Here is a 21377-nt window from a genome sequence, read left to right as displayed (position 1 = left end):
CGGCATAAAAGTTTCCAGCCTACTTAAAACTGTTATCTGGGGGCAAAAAATTAAAATTTCCAGAAAATACTCTCAAAGCAGTTTTTATTATCAACAATATCATTATTTTGCCATTTTCGGAAAGGACAATTAATAACGATCATTTGATGAAGTTTTCCGCGAAATGCAATTTAAAGTGTTCCTTTTACAGGCCTTAATACAAGGGGTAGTCGGATTTTTAAATTAGTGTTCAAAGTTAGCTCACTGTTCAAAGTAGCCCTGGTTGACGGGACGCTATAACGTGCATGATGCCAAAGCAGAACAATCAGTTATGGCATGGTCGCAACTCGCAACACCTTAATAAAGTTTTTACAAGTGTAAAAAGATGAGAAAGAAAAGGCTAGTGAATTTTTTTAAATTTATATGAGTAAACAAAAAGACAAAAAAGATAGTTTCTATGTTGATCAACCTTGGTGGGTTATCAAAACTGTTGATGGTCTAGAGGGGAACACTCTTGATGCGTTAGCTCATCACGAAAAGCAATTAAACCATTTTTTGTGTTACTTGGTGTCGTACCGGTACTTGTTTGTAGTTATTTTAACAAACAGTTGAGTGAATGCCAATCTGTCTGAAAGATGTGAAGAACTGCAAAAACACTTGTAATTTGGGACTGATGATCAAGCGCTCTGGAGGAATGTTGTATAATAGCTTATCTCTATGCTTGGGCTCCAATTTGGGCTCCATTTTAGAACCCCCAAAAAAATTGGGCTACTTTTGGGCTACATTTTGCATAAGCTTGGGCTCTTTTTTATATTAACCTCTGGCAACCCTAATCAAGTATTGCTTTATTGCCTACACTTAAAACCAGTACGATACTATTATTATATATATAAATAAACCACCGTCTTACACAATAAACTACGTAAAAGCAACTAGAAACTGTGATATTCACTAGGCCCATTTTTTCTTTGGCTCATTGTACTATTGTGACTTGCTTACATTTATTACGCATTTTTGTTTACTGAGCTTTATACGGTAACCCATACTCCTTAAAATACGTTGCGTTCTATAGCCCTGTGCGTCTTACCGGTACGTCTGAACAAAAAACTAATCAAAGCAATTTATTGACAGTGCGCCTTATAATCGGATGCGCTTTATGGTCCGTAAAATACGGTAACCAACTGATTGAAATATCAAAAATAAACAGAGAAATTGAGTATTTTTTGTTCCAAATCCAGCATTTAGGTTATTGTTGATCAAAACAAAATATAGTTGAACATCATTACTAAACATGGAGGGTAATATTTTTAATTCAATTGAAAATCAACTTGATTCATACACAAAAAGGGTTTTGACCAGTAATAGGAGGTCAAAACTGCCCGGTTTAAACCAGGTTTTAACCGGGCGGTTTAAACCGATTAACCCTGTTTTAAAACTAACCGTACAGCAAAGTGCAGGCAAGTATGCGAATCAATTAAAAAAATTATATATACATAAATGATATTTTCAAAAGTATGTTGCAAGGACTTTGATGCCACCAAAGAAATGTTGCAAAGATTTACATATGACATTGTGTATGCATTGCACAATAACACTTTTTTCATTTTAAGTCTGCAGAATACTAAAATCTATTTTTTTGGTAAAGTGTTTGTCTTAACAGTCTTCTACAATGTGTATTTTCACAAGTGTATTCTTAGTCTTGTCGTTTCACAGTAACTTGGTAAATATATACTAGGATGATTAATGCATATGTACTTTATATCCCTCAGCTCTGTACAGTGTACAGGAGTTAGTGAAATGATTATCAGGTCTTCCAAAAGTTTTTTCAGGCAGTTATCTACTTTTATCTACTGACTTTAAAATGATACGGTAAGTATTTATATACAGGTTGAACAAAATAGGTTGTACGAAATTAAAGTGTTGCTAGAGTAGTTTTATTACTTGTGTCTTGTATCATGTCTTTCTGTTCATTCTTCGGAGGTGAAAAATATAAAGACCATTTTAAAACAGGTGCTATACGGTATATTTTATTGCGGATGTGTAATATATTTTGCTTATCTTATAATCAAATATGTGAATAACATTATCTGATTGACTATGTGTGCTGTGATTACTGTAGTGTCAGGGCTGTAGTGTATACCAGGGCTTCCCAAACTTTTTTGCTCGCGACCCCTTTTAATCTCCTAAAATTTTCCGCGACCCTTTATGGTTAAAAGGATAAATAATGCGAAGTATACGTTTGTGATATTTATTGAAAGGTTTAATTTAAACGAGAACTAGAAACAAGCTATCCGTACTCGAAGACTACTACTTTACTACTTGTAGCGTGCTGGAAACAAAACCAGAAAGTAAACATATTTATTCAGTGTGATGGGTGCGACTGATCTCTGCCACAAAGCAGGTGTAGCCGTCGCTCGATGTTTGTCAATAGGCGGTTTTCTGCTACTATTCGGTGAGTTCCTAACCTCTAACCCAGTGTTTCTCAACCTCGAGTCCGCGGACTCAAATGAGTCCGCGGAAGGGCCTGGATGAGTCCGCGAGCACAGTTGCTTTTGCTAGTAGTCAGTTCATATTGTATTACAAATAAAACGTAAAATGCTCCTATTTCACCAACTTTATCTTTGTGATGTCATAATAAATTGGCTAAAATTCTAAAACTGACTGTGTTCTACCGGTGAGAACACGGGTCTGCTACTATTCGGCGAGTCCGATTCGGCGAGTCCGATTCGACTAGTCCGATTCGGCGAGTTCCCTATTCGGCGAGAGCCTTTTTCGGCGAGTGCCCTATTCGGCGAGTTTTTGAAATTTTTGAAAGGAAATTATCGGGTACCGTAGCCTAATTATAATTGCCGTTTTTACATAGTTTTAACGTCGCTAAACGTTGAAATTGTGCAGAAAGGAATAAAAATAAAATGTTTGAACTATTAAATTAAAATTCGTCATGTCAGTTCAGTTGTTTTTATTTCTGACCATCATATGAAAAACAATACACGTCAACATAGCAAAGGTGTAAAAAAGGTAGAAGCGACAAAACGCGAACGTTAAAACGTGCTTGTGACCGGAGTAAGTTATTGAGTTGAAAGAAACATACGCGCCGACTTCAGGGGGGGCCGGCGCCCCCCGTAAATTTATGGTTGAGGGGCAACAAAAATGGTGATGACAAGTGGTGTTTCAAAGATAAAACACTTCGCGAAGGAGATTTAGATAATTTAAACGGACTTAAAAAATGCGGAAAGCAAGAAAAGCCTACGTTGCTCTTGCCCGCAAAACAGCAGCTCGCATGGCTATCTCATACGGTATGGAAATTTCAAAGTAGATGGTAGAGTACTGCTGGAATAGTCACGTAACTATTCACTGCAATATTAAGTAAACCAGCTAAATTAGACGGCTTGACGCGCTATTTTCAACGAGATCTTCCCTCTGTGAGATCAATTATGATTCAACAGAACGCATTGTTTTTGCAATGTGTGAGAATTAAATCGAAAACCGATAAAAGAAAAGGTGTTTAATGGTCTTGGTCGCAGATATTGCCTGCATTAACGACGTCTCTTACCGCTATTATCACCTAGCTAACCTGACATCATTGTTTTATGCGGCCGCTAAGGTTTGACATCGACTTTAACGATCATGGAATGTTACGTAATAATAAGAACGATTATATCCTACACGCAAAAATAAAAAAATGATCTCTTTCTGTTTTGTCTCGTGAGCTTTGCATATTGCTCAACAAGTGCACAAAGTTTAGAATTGACAAGAAATCATTGAATTTGAAAATTAAGTTTGAATCACTGCAAATAAACGTATTCAAAACTTTCACTTAAGCCGACGCGATTTCACAATCCGTAATCTACGTCGACAATGATTTTTAGTGCGTTCATTTTGAAAATTGCTGAGCTGGAGACAACAGCTTGTCCCGTGTTAGTTGAACTTGTCTTTTTGAGGTGAAAATCACTTGCGAACATCTCGATCTTTACTCGAGTATAGCCTACTGTATTCAATAAAAGACTATAAAGACTTTCGATAAAAAACAGAAGAGAAAACACTTCGCCGTTGTCAACGCTTTGAAAGTAAGTAATTAGCGAAACGAGGTTAATAAAACTGATACCGGGTTTTCACTCTGCTTGAGATCATGATTTTTTGCGTTTTATTTCGATAACTTCACTGTCTTGATCGTTGTTGTTCACTCGCACGAAAAGGACATGAATCGGCTTGTTTTCCAACAGTTCCAATTATGAGCTAACAATATCAAAATTTTTATGACTAGGCGTACTGCGTGCGTAAAACTAATCCTTTCAAGCAGCGGTTCTAATAAATTCGGTTTGCGACCTATTTGTTAATATAAACACGACACTAAGCTTAATCAAAGACTATTTTAACCGAGTAAATAGCGCTATGGTTATGACGTTATCACCTTTCTCGCCCCCCAAGGTTTTTTGAAAAGTCGGCGCCTATGGAAAGAAATTTGGCACGGTCGCAACACCTTCAGAAAAATTTAAGATATGAAGGGAAAATAAAACAAAGAAAATGTTACAAAAAAATAAATAAATAAATCATGTTTATGTCTGTAAGTTAGCACTTTTGAATAGTTAAAATGATTAGTTTGGATCAACAAATGTGTGGCCTACAGCTTGGATTTAAAAGAAATTATCGGGTACCGTAGCCCAGTTATCCCAACCAGCAAAAATTTCCGTTTTTACATCGTTTTAACGTCGCTAACTGTTGAAATCGTGTAGAAAAGAGAACTTTGCTGACTAGGATACGTTGAAGCTGAGAAACATTCACAGAAGCCCTTCGAATTGTTCCAAGAACCCATTTAGCATAACATTTTATTTGTACATTGATTCAACGTCTGAATACATTATCTTAAAAATGCAACGTATCGTAGGGCTTCTGTGAATGTTTTTCAGTTTCAACGTATCCTAGTCAGCAAAGTTCTCTTTTCTACAGGATTTCAACGTTTAGCGACGTTAAAACGATAGGCCACACATTTGGTTAGCCTTTTCATTCTGTTACTACAATGGGTTCTCATTTGTTGATCCAAACTAATCATTTTAACTATTCAAAAGTACTAACTTATACACATAAGCATGATTTTTTTTGTAACATTTTCTTTGTTTTATTTTCCCTTCATATCTTAAATTTTTCTGAAGGTGTTGCGACCGTGCCAAATTTCTTTCAACTCAATAATTATGATACTTCGGTCACAAGCACGTTTTAACGTTCGCGTTTTGTCGCTTCTACCTTTTTCTACACCTTTGCTATGTCGACGTGTATTGTTTTTGATATGATGGTCAAAAATAAAAACAACTGAACTGACATGACGAATTTTAATTTAATAGTTCAAACATTTTATTTTTATTCCTTTCTGCACGATTTCAACGTTTAGCGACGTTAAAACTATGTAAAAACGGCAGTTGTAATTAGGCTAGGCATACGCGCCGACTTCCGGGGGGGCCGGGGGGCCGGCGCCCCCCGTAAATTTATGGTTGAGGGGCAACAAAAATGGTGATTACAAGTGGTGTTTTAAAGTTAAAACACTTCGCGAAAGAGATTTAGATAATTTAAACGGACTTAAAGAATGCCGAAAGCAAGAAAAGCCTGCGTTGCTCTTGCCCGCAAAACAGCAGCTGATCGCATGGCTTTCTCACACGGTATGGAAATTAAAAGCAGATGGTAGAGTAACTTACGCTGCTGGAATAGTCACGTAACTATTCACGGCAATATTCAGTAAACCAGCTAAATTAGACGCGCTATTTTCAACGAGGTCTTTCCGCTGTGAGACAATTATGATTCAACAGAACGCATTGTTTTCTTCGCAATGTGTGAGAATTAAATCGAAAACCGATAAAAAGAAAAGGTGTTTAATGGTCTTGGTCGCAGATATTGCCTGCATTAACGACGTCTCTTACCGCTATTATCACCTAGCCAACCTGACATTGTTTTATGCGGCCGCTAAGGTTTGACATCGACTTTAACGATCATGGAATGTTACGTAATAATAAGAACGATTATATCCTACACGCAAAAATAAAAAAATGATTTCTTAAAACAGCTCTTTCTGTTTTGTTTCGTGAGCTTTGCATATAGCTCAACAAGTGCATAAAGTTTAGAATTGACAAAAAATCATTGAATTTGAAAATTAAGTTTGAATCACTGCAAATAAACGTATTCAAAACTTTCACTTAAGCCGACGCGATTTCACAATCCGTAATCTACGTCGACAATGATTTTTAGTGCGTTCATTTTGAAAACTGCCGAGCTGGAGACAACAGCATGTCCTGTGTTAGTTGAACTTGCCTTTTTGAGGTGAAAATCACTTGCGAACATCTAGACTTTTACTCGAATATATATCCTACTGCCCTACTGTATTCAATAAAAGACTACAAAGACTTTTGATAAAAAACAGAAGAGAAAACACTTCGCCGTTGTTAACACTTTGAAAGTAAGTAATTAGCGAAACGAAGTTAATAAAACTGATAGCGGGTTTCCACTCTGCTTGAGATCATGATTTTTTGCGTTTTATTTCGATAACTTCACTGTCTTGATCGTTGTTGTTCACTCGCACGAAAAGGAAATGAATCGGCTTGTTTTCCAACAGTTCCAATTATGAGCTAACAATATCAACATTTTTACGACTATACGTAAAACTAATCCTTTCAAGCAGCGGTTCTAATAAACTCGGTTTGCGACCTATTTGTCAATATAAACAAGACACTAAGCTTAATCAAAGACTATTTTAATTGAGTAAAATAGCGTTACGGTTATGACGTCATCACCTTTCTCGCCCTAAGGTTTTATGAAAAGTCGGCGCCTATGAGGCTAGGGTACCCGATAATTTCCTTTTAAAAATTTCAAAAACTCGCCGAATAGGGCACTCGCCGAAAAAGGCTCTCGCCGAATAGGGAACTCGCCGAATCGGACTAGTCGAATCGGACTCGTCGAATCGGACTCGCCGAAACGGGCCATTCCGTGAGAACACAGTCAGTTTTAGATTAGATGCCTGGTGAACAGTCTCAGACAGAATTACTTAAAATGGCTAAAAGAAAACAAGTTTTTGCATATAATGATGAATACTTGAAGCTTGGATTTACTTCGATTGAAGTGAATGGCAAAGTGAGGCCGCAGTGTGTGTTGTGCTTAACAGTCTTAGCTCACAGCTCTTCAAAGGACACGAAACTTCGTTGGCACCTAGAATCAAACCATGGAAATTTTGTTAACAAATCTCTTGAAGTATTTAAAGAAAAAGAGCATCAGGTGAAGCGAAGTCGCATTGATCGCCCAACTGCTTGGGGAGGAATAGTATATTCTCACAGTCATGCAGTGCGTGCTTCTTTTGCGGTTGCATGGAAAATCGCTTGTGCAAAAGCACCTCACACAGCTGGAGAAAATTTGATTAAACCAGCATCTGTTAAAATGGCCAGGATAATGTGTGGTGATGCTGTTGCTAACGAACTGGAAATGGTTCCTTTGTCAAAGGACACCATGAAGCGGCATATCGAAGAACTCTCAAGAAATGTTCTGCAACAAACAATCGCTGCTATAAGATGCTGTGAAAGATTTAGTTTGCAACTGGATGAGACAACCGATATCGGAAGTGATGCACAGCTCATGGTGTTTGTGCGATATTTTGACACAAATGATTTCGTTGAGCAGTTTCTGTTTTGCCGTCCACTTGCTAAAAATACCACAGGAGAAGAAATATTCAAGAAAGTGGATTACTTCTTTGAAGAACATCAGCTTGAGTGGTCTAATTGCGTGTCTGTTTGTGCTGATGGTGCTCCAGCCATGATGGGAAGTAAGAAAGGCTTCATGAGTTTTGTGAAAAAGAAAAACAATAACATTTCGGTTGTTCATTGTCTTCTCCACAGAGAAAATTTGGCAATAAAAGAAATACAAGAAAATCTTGCCATAGTTTTCAAAGAGATTGTATCTGTGGTAAATTATATTAAATCTCGTCCTTTGAACACTCGCTTATTTCGTGCTTTGTGTGACGAAATGGGAGCGAAACTCAGTGGGCTTCTGTTCCATTCAACTGTTCGTTAGTTGTCACGAGGAAAGGTGCTTGAGAGAGTGGCTACTCTTAAAGAGGAAACCCATGCTTTTTTAAAAGAGCAAAATCATGAACTTGCTGATCGCTTTCGTGATGATGAATGGATTGCGAAGTTGCTATTTTTGGCCGATGTTTTCAGCCATGTAAACCAACTGAATAGTTCTATGCAAGGAAAAGAGAAACTATTTTTTTATGTTTTGGAAAGTATTGATGCATTCAAACGTAAAATAAAGCTGTGGATGCATCGAATGAAAAGTGGGAGGTTAGCTGCTTTTCCAGGATTGAACTTATTTGTGGAAGAGAAAGATATCAATTTGGGCGTCATTCTTCCCATCTTTCTTGAGCACCTTAACACATTTCTTTCTGAATTGAATCGTTATATTCCTTCCAACGATTATTGCAGGATCTTTAATTGGGTTCGGAATCCTTTTCAGGTGTCAGCGCTAGAACTTCATTCAGATATGGGCTGCATTGCTGAACAGTTGCTTGAATTGCAAAGCCGACAGATGTGGAAAGACAAGTTTAAAAAGGCTTCTTTGACTCAATTTTGGGCAAATGTGCAGTCGATGGAGCTTAGTCTTTCAGATCTTTGCAAGCAAGCTGCAACAGCTCTTTTGCCATTTCCAACCACATACCTGTGTGAATCTGGCTTTTCAACTCTGACGATGATCAAAACGAAGTATCGCAATAGACTTCAACCGGAAGATGACATCAGATGTGCACTGACAACCATAATTTCGGAATTCGATAAACTTGTCAAGCAAGTTCAAGGACAAGGCTCTCATTGAGTGTGTGTTGAGTGAAAAACAGTGCTTGCTATTTTCGTTGATACCGTATTAAACTCTCTTGGATAGAAATTAAAAAACCTATTTTTCGTTAATATATGGCTTGAGTCCGCGGATATATAGGCGAGCTTGAGAATAGTCCGTGGGTCAAAAAGGTTGAGAACCACTGCTCTAACCCCTAACCCTAAAACGGCAATGATTATTAACCACGGTACCCGATAATTAAAAAAAAAATTTTTTTAAATCACTGAATAGGGATCGGACTCACCAAATTGGGCCATTCCGCACATATACGTGGAGATTTACGGCGGGAGTGCGGTTACTGCTAAGCCATATAATTGTTTGTTTGTTTTTTATATCTTTATCCTGCATTGCGGGAAAGCGGACTTGAGCGCTATGCATCAGTGTACGCCTTCCGACTAGACTTCCGACGTACACCTGACCCACGCTGCAGCAGAAGGAAATGCCTGTTTTCGGTTGTCTAGGCCAGTGCTACTCAAACGCCGGTACGCGTACCGGTGCCGGTACACGAGCACTTGGCTGCTGATACACGGTCAGGAAGTGCAGTTAATTCAAGACTATTTGCCCTTTTATGCGACGATATGTAAGCAGATCACAGGCAACTATTATTTCATTCTAGTGTGCGTTGGCTGTCGAGGGGAAAAGTTTTATCACGCGTATATGAGCTCCGAAACAAACTGGCAGTATTTTTGCGTGACAGAAAGCCAGATTGGGCGAAGCTATTTCTAAATGAACAATGGCTTGCTTTGCTAGCTTACATAACTGACATTTTTGTTATTATGAATGGCCTTAACACTTCAATGCAAGGAAAAAATGCTTCACTTTTTGCAACAGCAGATAAAATTGGCGGCATGCAACGAAAGCTGAAAGCATGGAATATTCGAGTCTCGAACAATTGTTACGACATGTTTCCTAAGTTAGCTACTGTTATTGACGATGCTGGAGACACTTTGGACGTAAAATGTGTTCAAGATACTGTCACAGAACATTTGTCAAATTTGGTGGAGCGTATTCAACATTATTTTCCGGAACAATAAGATCCACGAAGAGGAAATGAATGGATTCAAAACCGATTTGCACCAACTGTAAACGTAGAAGAGTTAAATATAAGTGTCGATTTAAAAGATAAATTATTGGATCTATCTGCTGATGAAGGTTTGCGAAAATCTTTTGAATCAAACTCCATTGCAAGCTTCTGGGTCAAAATAAAAGCAGAATATCCGAGACTGTGTACCATGGCTATTAAAACACTGCTTCCATTCCCTTCTACATATTTATATGAAGCGGGATTTTCTATCATAAGCTGTTTAAAGGAAAAACACAGAAACGCGTTGGATATCCATGCTCCTCTTCGAGTAGCATTGTCTTTCATTGAACCGCAATTGGATAAGCTGGTTGCAAATAAGCAAGCGCACACTTCGCATCAAAATTCGAAAGACCATTAATAAAAGTGGTTTTTATTTGTTTTTTTCTGGTGTATTTGTTACAAAAGTAATAATGACTTTGCTCTTGTCTTTTTTTCGCAAATTGACCGGGACGCCAAATGATGGAAGGTGCTCAGCCGGTACACGGCATAAAAAAGTTTGAGTAGCACTGGTCTAGGCCTACTCTACTTATGACTTAAATTTGGTACTGCCCATTACTCGAAATCGATCACTGGGTAGAGGCAATTATCGTAAAGTTTCTTGCCCAGAGAAACAACAGCAAGTGCGGGTGGCTGGAGTCGAATACGCAGGCTCTCGACTGCAAGCCTAACGCGCTAACCACTCGGCCACTATAATGGTGAATATTCCGCTCTAACTTTCGGCTAAGCCAAAAATTGTGAAACTTTTTCCTGAAAATTCAAGCCATAACTTAGAGTCAAAAGATAGATCTGCAAATTTTTTCTGAGATTTGAAAGAGAGGTGCTCGGTACTTTGTTTTTGCATTGCAAGTGGGTTTCGGATCCAATCTAAATTGGTAGTGTCCAATTCTAGAAGAAACTACTTCTTAAACTCTTTCAACAGTCTTGACAAGTGTCGATAGCCAAAGGCTTAATAACGCTTGATTCCACGCCATTGTTAGCCAAAAACTTTTCAGTAAATGAGAATATTTCAAATGAATTATTTTCAATCTTTTGTTTCTAGATGTTTAATTTTTTTATGAATGCTCCAACTTTCGATTTCAATGTAAAAACGTAAATGTTTTCTCCTTGGAAGGACAAATTAAATTCGTACCCCTTTTTCAAGCAAACCTGACAAATAGCATAATTTGAAAAGCCTTTCCAAAAACGTCTTTACAAAAACGAAGGACAAAGTCTAAACTTTTTAAGCTGGAAAAATCACGACTTAATTTTGTAACACTAATAACTTTTTAAAGCATTGGCTTTAGTTTTGAAATCCAGGTTTACAATGCAGCGATGAAGGTTTTAAACTCCTATTCCATATTTCAATATACTGTATAAACTTACAAAATACGGGCAGCCTATTGAGTACATGACTCTTAATAAAGTTAATAACTTTCGCAGCATCTTGCAAATGTTAATATACAGTGCTTTGTGTACAATTTGTATACATTCTGCGACCCCCGAAGTTCATTACGCGACCCCTCAAGGGGTCGCAACCCCCACTTTGGGAAGCCCTGGTGTATACTATAGTTGACCATTCTTTTTATCTAGAATACCACACCATATTTTTCCAAATAGATCATTGGCAAATGGCAATAACTAAAAAGATCAATGTAGAAGATTATTTTGCTGCTCTGTGCACGAGTTAATAAAATAGTTGTCAGAGCTTGTTTGTTTTTTCCGTAGAGTGCATTCTAAAAAAATTAACTAATAATATGTTTAATTGTTTATACTAAATTTTAGAAAGCAAGACCCTCCTTCTTTAAATTAGTGTTGTGGACAACTTTCAAATGGAGTCAATGCAAAGTCACACTTGTTGAAAAATAATAATAGTTTTAATTGAAATGTGATAATAATTAGTTAAAGTGATATATTATTGCGGGAATTTGTAGATACTATTTGATTTAGTCTTATCAGTTTAATGAATTTTCCTTGCTGTGATTGTTGGAATGTTTATCCTTAGACTGAGAAAGCTTCTTTGAAAGCTTTGTGCTTGCAGTTTCGGATACTTGAGGATTAATTGATAGAGTGAAGTTTTTGCTCAGACTTGAAATGTTTTTACTTTTAACTTACACCATTTACTAGATGCCACTAAATGGACAGTTGTTCTTAAAGTAATTTGCTCAAGCGCACACACCTAGAGTAGCAGTAGGACCATCATTTTCTGAACTTGCCATCTCTTTATTCATAAAATGAGCACTTAGCTGACTGAGTTATTGGGACAGGCGGTAGACAGTATTGTTCTTTTAGTGATTTGAACTCTTATTGACTTCAAGAATATAAATAATGATGGCTTCATGCAGGAATGTTTTTGTGATTGTATATGTCACTTCGTGCTTGTTTATGCAGGTGTATACGTTTGTTCAAAGTGTGACTACGAGTTGTTTTCAAGTGCATCGAAGTACAAGCATTCGTCACCATGGCCAGCTTTTACTGAAACAGTGCATGATGATAGTTTGACCAAGCACAGGGAGTCCGCTAATGCATTAAAGGTTTTTACCTTACAGCTCTTGTCCGTTAGTTGTTGTCCAATGTCCACATTGTTAAGATTATCTAAATACTCACTTGTGTTGTGACATTTTTCCCATTGACACAAGATTCGGCTAAATTTGTCTCTTTGATCAGACAGTCTTTGCTAGTCCTTTTTTATATAATAGTATATAATATTTTTTTCAATATAGAATTTCAGCAATTTAACATCATTTTTATGGTCACCATCCACTTCATCAATCATTACTTTCTCTTGCAATCCTTTTATAAGACATCCTAATGTTATCTCCCCAGTTTTCTTTTCTTAGTGCATTCAAAAATAGATTCAACATGAATTGATGATGCTCTGGGCTAGGCCGTGTGACACACGATGAAGAAAGAAAAAATTACTAGAATTGGTTTAAAATATTGGTTTCTACAGTAGAACATTTTTATCTTTATATAGGTTTAATAGTTATTGCTTGCAAAAGTTTGTCAGTTTTTTGTGTATATTTGATTATTTATAATATATAGTATATACGTAATATAATTAATTTATTTTAAAATTTTCACTTTCAGTCAGTGAAAATTGTGGTTTCCTGCTTGCTGTTTTTCTAAATTCTCTGAAGTTTTGGCTAATTGAGAGTTCCAACAGGTAATTTCCATTATGCATATCTAGGTTCGTTGTGGCAAATGTAATAATGGCTTGGGTCATGAATTTCTCGGAGATGGGCCTCAAAAAGGACAATCAAGGTTTTGAATATTTTCATCATCACTGAAATTTGTTTCAAAATCTTGTAAGTATGCTTATCGCTTATTGCTTAAGTGATATAACCACACCTGGCTTGCTAAGTTAGCTAAAAGCTTGAAAAATTTATTTATTTTTTGACAGTATAATTTAGTTATTATTTTATTGCATTTGCATACGATGCAATTCAATAAAATTGCTTGATCTGAATGAACTTCATTGAGAATGCAACGCTTATATGTTGAAAACTCTGTATAAAGTTTATGTGAACGAGTTAATGTGTTGCTTCTCATAATTATGTGTATTGTCGTAGATTGCTATTAACTACTACATTTAATGCTTCACAAAAAACATGATAACCAGTCATATTTGTAGACAACGAAATTTGGTGATGCTAGTATCCTACTAAGGGCATACAGTGTCCGCCACGTTATCTCAGTGGCTACGCGCTCCACTCGAGATCACGCGGTGCTGGTTTGACTCTCGGGGTGTCCGCTTGAGCAAACCATTTCAGGGCTGCTTTCCATTCAGCCGCAGTTAGTGGATGGAATAATTATCCTGCTACAATATTTCAACAATCGGAAACATCACTCTGTCAATCTCTGTAATCAGTCCTGCGTCAAAAGCTTCTACAACTATACGAAACTATTACAATAACCTATCAAGGCTTTGCCAGTCCGAGCATAAAGATTCCAAATTAACCAACCATACAGATTTAAGCAAATTCAATTGATAAGTTTGAGAGCTACTAAATTAGATGAAATGAAAAGACACGACTTAAGTAGATCGAGACACCTGACTGATTGTTATTTGTGTTGCTTCAAAATCATATTGCCCTCTAATCCACAGTTTTATTTTTTGCAGAAGTTTAAGATTCACATTTCCATGCGTGAATAGTAGAACACCCCTTGCTGAGCTACATCACCACTGTTGTCCGCATCTGCGTGGCAGTGAGAAAGAGTTTTATCGCCAGAGCGCTCATCTTTCATATGCCATGAAAAGTAGGGTGTACCAAAAAAAATAAAGTTCTTTGGATTTTTTAGCCTATTTGCTAAAACTTGCATTTAGGGTCACAATTAACTTTACAACAAAAATTTTTCAATTTCAAAGATGTCTGACGCCGGTATTCTGTGTTTCCGTGACGACGCGGTCAAAATTTCATATTTTGGTCATATATTCAGATCCGTAAGTGCTAGAGACTTCATTCTTGGTGCTATGGATGCAGAATGTCCACTTTCCTATCACCATTCAATACATTTATATACCCTAAAGTCTTTACTTTTTGAGATTTTTGCTAAAAACTGATTTTTGCCATGTTGTCGTAGGAATTAATCCATAAAAAATCTTAAAAAACATGAAATTCAACAAAAAATTCATGGAAATATGAATATTTATGCTGATATGTAATTTTACACCTGTTTCTGGTATTCAGCTGACAGGCAGTGATTACTATAAATCAAAGAAAAGAATTGGCCAATGAACATACATCACCCAATCAGTTATTTACTGAGTAAGTGATACCATTACAATTACATTTACGAATCAATGTCGCATATACCAAACTACATTATTTCATACTCATTACTCTAGCATGTGATGTATAATTATGTTGTTTAAGCACTGATATGATGCAGTAAGCTAGTTACATGCTAGCAGTTCAAGCTTGTGGCAGAACATCACAATACTGTACACAAAATAATGGACTATTCAGTGTATAGGATAATACCATATGAGACATTAGTTTTACATACCAACCAAAATGTTTTGAAAAGAAAATTGGAAGCAATTAACTTGCCTAAAAAATAGTTAAAACTAACAGCAACAATGCAGAATAATCTACAACTTAACCCAGGAGTCTAATCTGAATAACACAGTCTATATATAAAACTACTATACTTGTATAGCATTACAACAGTCTTCAAAAGGCTCTTTGTGTTAGAAGCTAAGCAAAGTATTTGATCATATTGCGTTTGGTGAATGTTTCGGATGATGCTGAGTGTAATAGCTTGTTCTTTCGAAAACTGTCTATTTTGGACCATTTTGTATAAAAACTGTTTCTCTTGCTTGATGAGGTTGCTGTGGAATTTTGTCAACAAACCTAATGCTCTTTCACATGAATCATTAACAACACAAATATTGTGAACCATTTCTTCATCTTTCAAGAAATTGCTGTCTTCTGCCCATTTCCTTGGATGGCTGTTTAGAAAAGAAGAATCTATTCCCATTGTGTCCAGAAGAATCCATGATTCTGAGCCAAATAAATCTCGCAGAGCTGCGTGTCCTTGCTGATGTTTTTGGGCATTTGCTGTTCAGTTATCTGGTTTATGCTGATGTGTGGTTGTTGTTGTTTTTTTGCATTAAAGGATTTTCTCAAAGTAGAGTTTTCCGTTGTAGTTACTTTTTCGCCAAACAAGCTCATCACCACCAAGCGTTCAGTTAGATACCAGAGATGGCAGTCTAGCTTCTTCAAATTTTCCTCACTAGTGCACTCTAACCAGCTTTTTACATAATATAGAGAAAGAAAAGTTGCCAAAGAATACACCTTATTCAGGACTTCTTCATTGAAAACACTTTTTGCTTTCAACCGCGATCGAAATAAAGCAATTTTAAAAGTGTAGAGAAGCTTTGCCATCCATCTAGCATAACTGGGGGCACCTGGACTCCTGGAGCTTTAAATGCAAAGTTCTGCTTTTTTGGTAATGCTCCTCCGAGAAACACAACAGAAAGCACAAGAAGTTCTCTATAATCCTTACGGAATTTGTTTGAATCCTTAGAGCCAGGTAACAAAACATCAGCAGTCAGCACATCTTTACATCTGGTCTTAGTCCATCGTCGCCAAGCACTGTTGTCACAAATATCGTAATAATTAAGGTTCAGTGATGACCAGAGTTCCTTCAAAGCATTAAATGTGCTGTCTTCTGGAGAGGATGTCTCTCCACTCCGTAAACAGTTTTGCATGCAGCACCATATGCTAACTCAATGATGTGGTGCCGGCAAGCAAATAGAAGGAGGTTTCGTCTAAAATATTCTTCAAGACGAACCACAATACCTTTGTTACAACCAGTGTTCACAGAAGTGGTATCAAACACTAAACCAACTATTTGGGATATATCAAACAATATTTTTGCAACTGTTGAATTATCGCAGTACATTCAGATTCACTATTTTTAACATCACTTAGAGACAAGAGGATCTCTTCATCGTCAATGAGGCATTGCAAAACAATAGCCATGTGTTGCGTTTTTGTTTGAGTGTGCTGTGTTGTAGGATGCAAAAGTTGGCGATCCATCCCATTGTACAGTAGATTGTATCGCAAATGTTGAGCATTTTTGAGAGTTTTTCGCTGTTTCTCTTAATTTGGCTACCCTTTTCAGTTCTAATTATATGTACAATGTACATGTACAATTTTCTGGTTCTTTATTGTTTAAGTCTGAACCTATTGCAAATACAAGTTGTGTTATTGGCCTAGCTATGGCTAATTTGATATTTGTCTGCAACAAGACAAACATTCTTGTTTAACAGTTTGTGCTTCTTGCTTTGTAATGTTGCTTTATAATATAACTGGCTTATGCCGGTTTGTACTGTGCTAATTATACCACTTAAATTGCATTGTCTCAAAAAACAAATGAAAAGCAGTTAGTAAAGCAGCTGGATTTAAACTATCATACATACCGGTACCAGTATAAATATTCATATTTCCATGAATTATTTGTTGAATTTCATGTCTTTTAAGATTATTTTTGAATAAATTCCTATGACAACATGGCAAAAATCAGTTTTTAGCAAAAATCTCAAAAAGTAAAGACTTTAGGCTGTATAAATGTATTGAATGGTGATAGGAAAGTGGACATTTTGCATCCATAGCACCAAGAATAAAGTCTCTAGCACGTACGGATCTGAATATATGACCAAAACATGAATTTTTAGCCGCGTTGTCACGGAAACGCAGAATACCGGCGTAAGACGTCTTTGAAATTGAAAAATTTTTGTTGTAAAGTTGATTGTGACCCCAAATGCAAGTTTTAGCAAATAGGCTAAAAAATCCAAACAACTTTATTTTTTTTGGTACACCCTAATGAAAAGGTTATTTCATGATCATGCGATAAATACAATCATATCATATGTTTAAAACTGTCCTTTATTGCATTAATCAATTTCTAACCCATTTCACGAATGATTGTTTTAGTGATTCAGCCTTGGCACTTTTCATTCCTAGGTCTTGGGCTTCCAATTTCCGTTTCTTTTTTTCGATTACATCATTATCGTTCTTTTTGCAAAGTGGGGGTGTTTTTCAATTGTGCAGATTGTTTGTGTACCGTAACCCGAGCAAAACAATGAAGAAATCAAACAAAAATTACATAACGTGGTAGTTTGTGATCGGATGATATTTGCTCATTTTCCTTGCATCGACGTTTCGCACAATTGAGTTTAATTTTGGATTGTTCAATCTACTGTACAGTGTTATTTTCTACTTGTTGTGTTAGTTCAAATATTGCACTTTTTAAGCAAACTTAGAAAATTTATTCACATTAACAAAGCATGTAAATTGTAAATTTGTAATTGATTGTGTTTGTCCTATGCTTTGAGTTTGATAAGTAATAGTGCTGATTAAGTTCAGTGTATCATGGTGCGCAATGTTCATTCTTCCACACGTGATGAACACCAGCTGTTTATTCTCTATTATGACGTCTCAATTTACAGCTTGTCGTCATTTCCTGGTGAATTACTTTAGACTTGCGTTGTTCCGCTTGCACGATCTTTAGTTGCTTTTTTCGATAGATTGCGTTGTATTAACGACAGAGATCAAATCGTTAAAACTTTGCAAAAATTCGACGTGAAATCGTTTGTTGATATGCCTGAATAACTTGGAATAATCGAGCGAACTTTTTGCGTTAGGTCCTGTTGCGTGGCGTCTAGTTCAAGGTATGATAAAAAAAAATCTCAGTAAGATAGATAGCAACAGGACGAAGGGATGAGCTTTTTATCATACACTTTACGAAGCTATATGTTGGAAAGGCCGTTTATTTTTGCCAATAATGTGATAATAAAGTAAGCACGCTTTGTAACATTTACCGCCACAAAAGAAGGAACTTGTAATTTGACTTTTATTTGCAAGCATTATTGTGGTTGGGTGCTTTACCTCCTTGTGTTCGATGTGGTTAGGTTCCAATCTTTAACCCCCGGGTGTCAACCTGGATTCGACAAAAAGCATTACAATGATAAGTTTCCAATCTTAAGTCTAAGAACGGACATGCGTGATCCAAACACGTTAGCTGTAACTAAAGTTTAAATCAATACTATAGCATCATCACGCTTGATTTCAAAAACTTTAAAAAAAGTTTGTTTTGCTTCACCAGAGGGTGGAGTTTTGAATCATCAGTTTTTGTTTCAGACAAAAATAAATATATCGTGGCATATAGGGTAAGGGACTGTCCATAAAAGATGAACAGACAAAGGGGGAAAGAGGGCTGCAAATCTTTTCATTGACACAGTGCGGACATGGGGAAAGTGGGGCCGTTTTTTGCCATTTTATTAGAATGTTTTTTATGGACAGCTTCTAAGCTCATTTTGGATTTTGTATAGGCCTGTGTTATGAAAAAAGTAAACTACATACCTAGTCTATTGCTATTCGTCCTTTTATTGTGAAATAAAAAATGCTTATGTAGCGCCCGTGGCTTTTCTTACGTTTTCTTGTGTTTTATTGCTGTTGCGAAACCTGGAGGCCTTTTTTGGTCCCTGCGGTTTTGCTATGAGAATTTGTATCGTTTATTAGGTTTGTTTTTTCTTTGCAATAAACTCATACTTGTAGAAATCAAGATATCATTCTCAGATCATCTCCATTACCGTGCTTGTACTCGGGATGTTGCTATAGCAGTTACAGCTAACATGAGCGGATTCTCCAGACTATTCGTCGTCCGCTACACTTACGATTTCTTCAGCAATTTGCATTCGACTACAATTACTCTATCAATTCATTTGCTTACGACTTTATGTGTGTTTTTTAAACGACATTGATTACGATTGCATGTGAAAGTAGGAGGGAGGTTAATTTTAATTTCAACTTTAGTCCTGATTTTAGGATACAACAGGCAATTCTAAGGCCTCTAGAAAATTTTTGTTCAAACCCCCCCCACCCTGAAAATTACTCTTCGCGTCAGATGGATTGCTTTGTAACTGTCCAATTTGTTTTACTAAAATCGATTTACTTTTACTTGGTTGCATGAATATGATAGAAAGCATGAATGAAAATACATCAAAAACACAAAAAATTCTATGTTAGTCATAGCCTAATAACAAAAATGCCCATATTTGTGATTTGAATATGGACATTTTTGGCCGATACAAATAAGTAAATAAAAATAAATTAGTCAACTTCGTAGCCTAGGGGAGAGTGGGGTTGGTTGAATCATTTCAAGGTTTTATTCCGCTTGTGGGCGCCACAGACTACAGATCATGGTGAAAATTGGTCTGCTGATACTTGGACATACACTCTACTAGATGAAAATGGTTTCATATAGATACTACAAAGCAGTTAAAATTGATGCAAATTTCAAAAAAAATACTATTTTTTTAGACAACGGGGTTGGTTGAATCACATGGTGGTGTAAGTTGAATCATTCATAAAATCATTTTAAAGAATTCCTTGCTGTGTTGTATAACATAACACATTATTTCGAATAACTACAAACTAACTTCATGGCAAAATATTTATAGCATTCCACAAAAACAAGCAAAACAGTTTAACACATTTTGTGCAAGTAAACAACCCATCTGTACAGAGCTCATTGCGACACATTTCACCCAAGCTTCTCTGAACACTGTTATTGTAATTTTCTCCACATTGGTTGCATAGCCATGCTCTTCCATCTGCAGTAGCTGCTGAACCTCTTTTTCCTTTTTCTTGTGATTGAATCTTGCTCTTCTTTTGAGGCTTCTTAGCAGTCCTATGCTCAATTGCTTTTTTTCTGGTGTGTCCGTCAGTATCGCACACTTGAGGCGTTTGCTTCCTCCATTTCTTTTACCTGTTTTGACAGGGGTCTTGGGGAACGCACGCACCATTTCAGGGCTGAATGGCATTGAATTAACTCCGGGACTTGTCAATGCGAGTCTTTTCCTACATGAACGAGAGGTTGAAGGTGTATTGACCGGTTCTTCATCGCTTGTGGCGGCCAACAGACCTTGCACCTCAGAAATTGAGCTTTCGTTCGAGGCTGGTGGCTCATCAGCAACGCCAATGCTCTGTCACATCACAGACGTTTGAACATGATCACATTGGGTAGTGGATTCATTTGGCAGATTATTTGACTCATCGCTGATTAATGATTTTATCAGGTGAAAATATAACGGGGTTGGCTGAATCACGTGATTCAACCAACCCCACCAAGATTTCACAGAAAATAAGAGTAAACGCTATTTTACACTGAGTTTGAACTTGGCCGTCATTACTGATTTCTTAACACTTAGCTAACTGGCTACAAAAATAACTTCCACCTTCTCATCTGCACTTCATCTAACTAACGCTAAACGAAAAATACAAACAACACTGAAATGTTACAAACAGCTATCCCCTATATAATTTATGTTGACGTATGATAAAAAAATCATTCAATTTTGTTCATAATATTGTTTTCTGATTTCTAAACAAATGTTGCTTTCTTTGATCCAATTTTAGATGTTTAAAAAGTTTAGAATGGCGGTGCTAAAAACAAAATTGGACTTTATAGCCGACTCACCCTAAAGCCACAACTGACTTTCAGGACATAGGTGTAGGGGAAAGTTAGATTTTGGGGGTGCGAAGAAACTCTTGCCCAAATAAAATTAAATGCGTCTAAATATTTTTTCGACAAAGCATAGATCGCCTAATTAAAAATTCTACACTGCTACCAATACTCTGGTATTCCTACTGTAAATGTAATTCGTCAACTACTAGCATTGCCCAAATAATACGACTGCACCATAACTCAATACGAAAAAAACACATTTCACATCAATAAGAGAATAATAGGGGTTCATGTACTTCAATATACAAATTATCGTAACAATCTAAAATTTTAACAAGTACAGTATACTGAAAAGTTATTTTTAAAATTTTATCACAGCTGAGCATTTTGATATTGTAAGTTATGTGTTTAAAGCACCACTTTCAAAGTCATTATATTATTGGCACATCTCGATTAGGATATATTTTTCATAAAATTTGCAAGCATCTGGATATTTTCA

At 36.5% G+C, this 21377-nt stretch overlaps 1 pseudogene across 1 annotated transcript; it reads left to right on the top strand.

Annotated features, from left to right (window-relative positions):
• The first annotated feature begins 1885 nt into the window (after window positions 1–1885).
• LOC145772324 (methionine-R-sulfoxide reductase B1-A-like) lies at window positions 1886–19389 on the top strand (annotated as a pseudogene). Its single transcript, XR_014289291.1, has 4 exons — window positions 1886–1989; window positions 12290–12432; window positions 13089–13206; window positions 14022–19389. The product of XR_014289291.1 is annotated as a methionine-R-sulfoxide reductase B1-A-like (transcript).
• Window positions 19390–21377: the final 1988 nt, after the last annotated feature.

This window comes from Aplidium turbinatum, chromosome 6 (assembly GCF_918807975.1).
Source record: "Aplidium turbinatum chromosome 6, kaAplTurb1.1, whole genome shotgun sequence".
NCBI lineage: Eukaryota > Metazoa > Chordata > Ascidiacea > Aplousobranchia > Polyclinidae > Aplidium > Aplidium turbinatum.
This window is presented reverse-complemented; position numbering and strand designations above follow the sequence as displayed.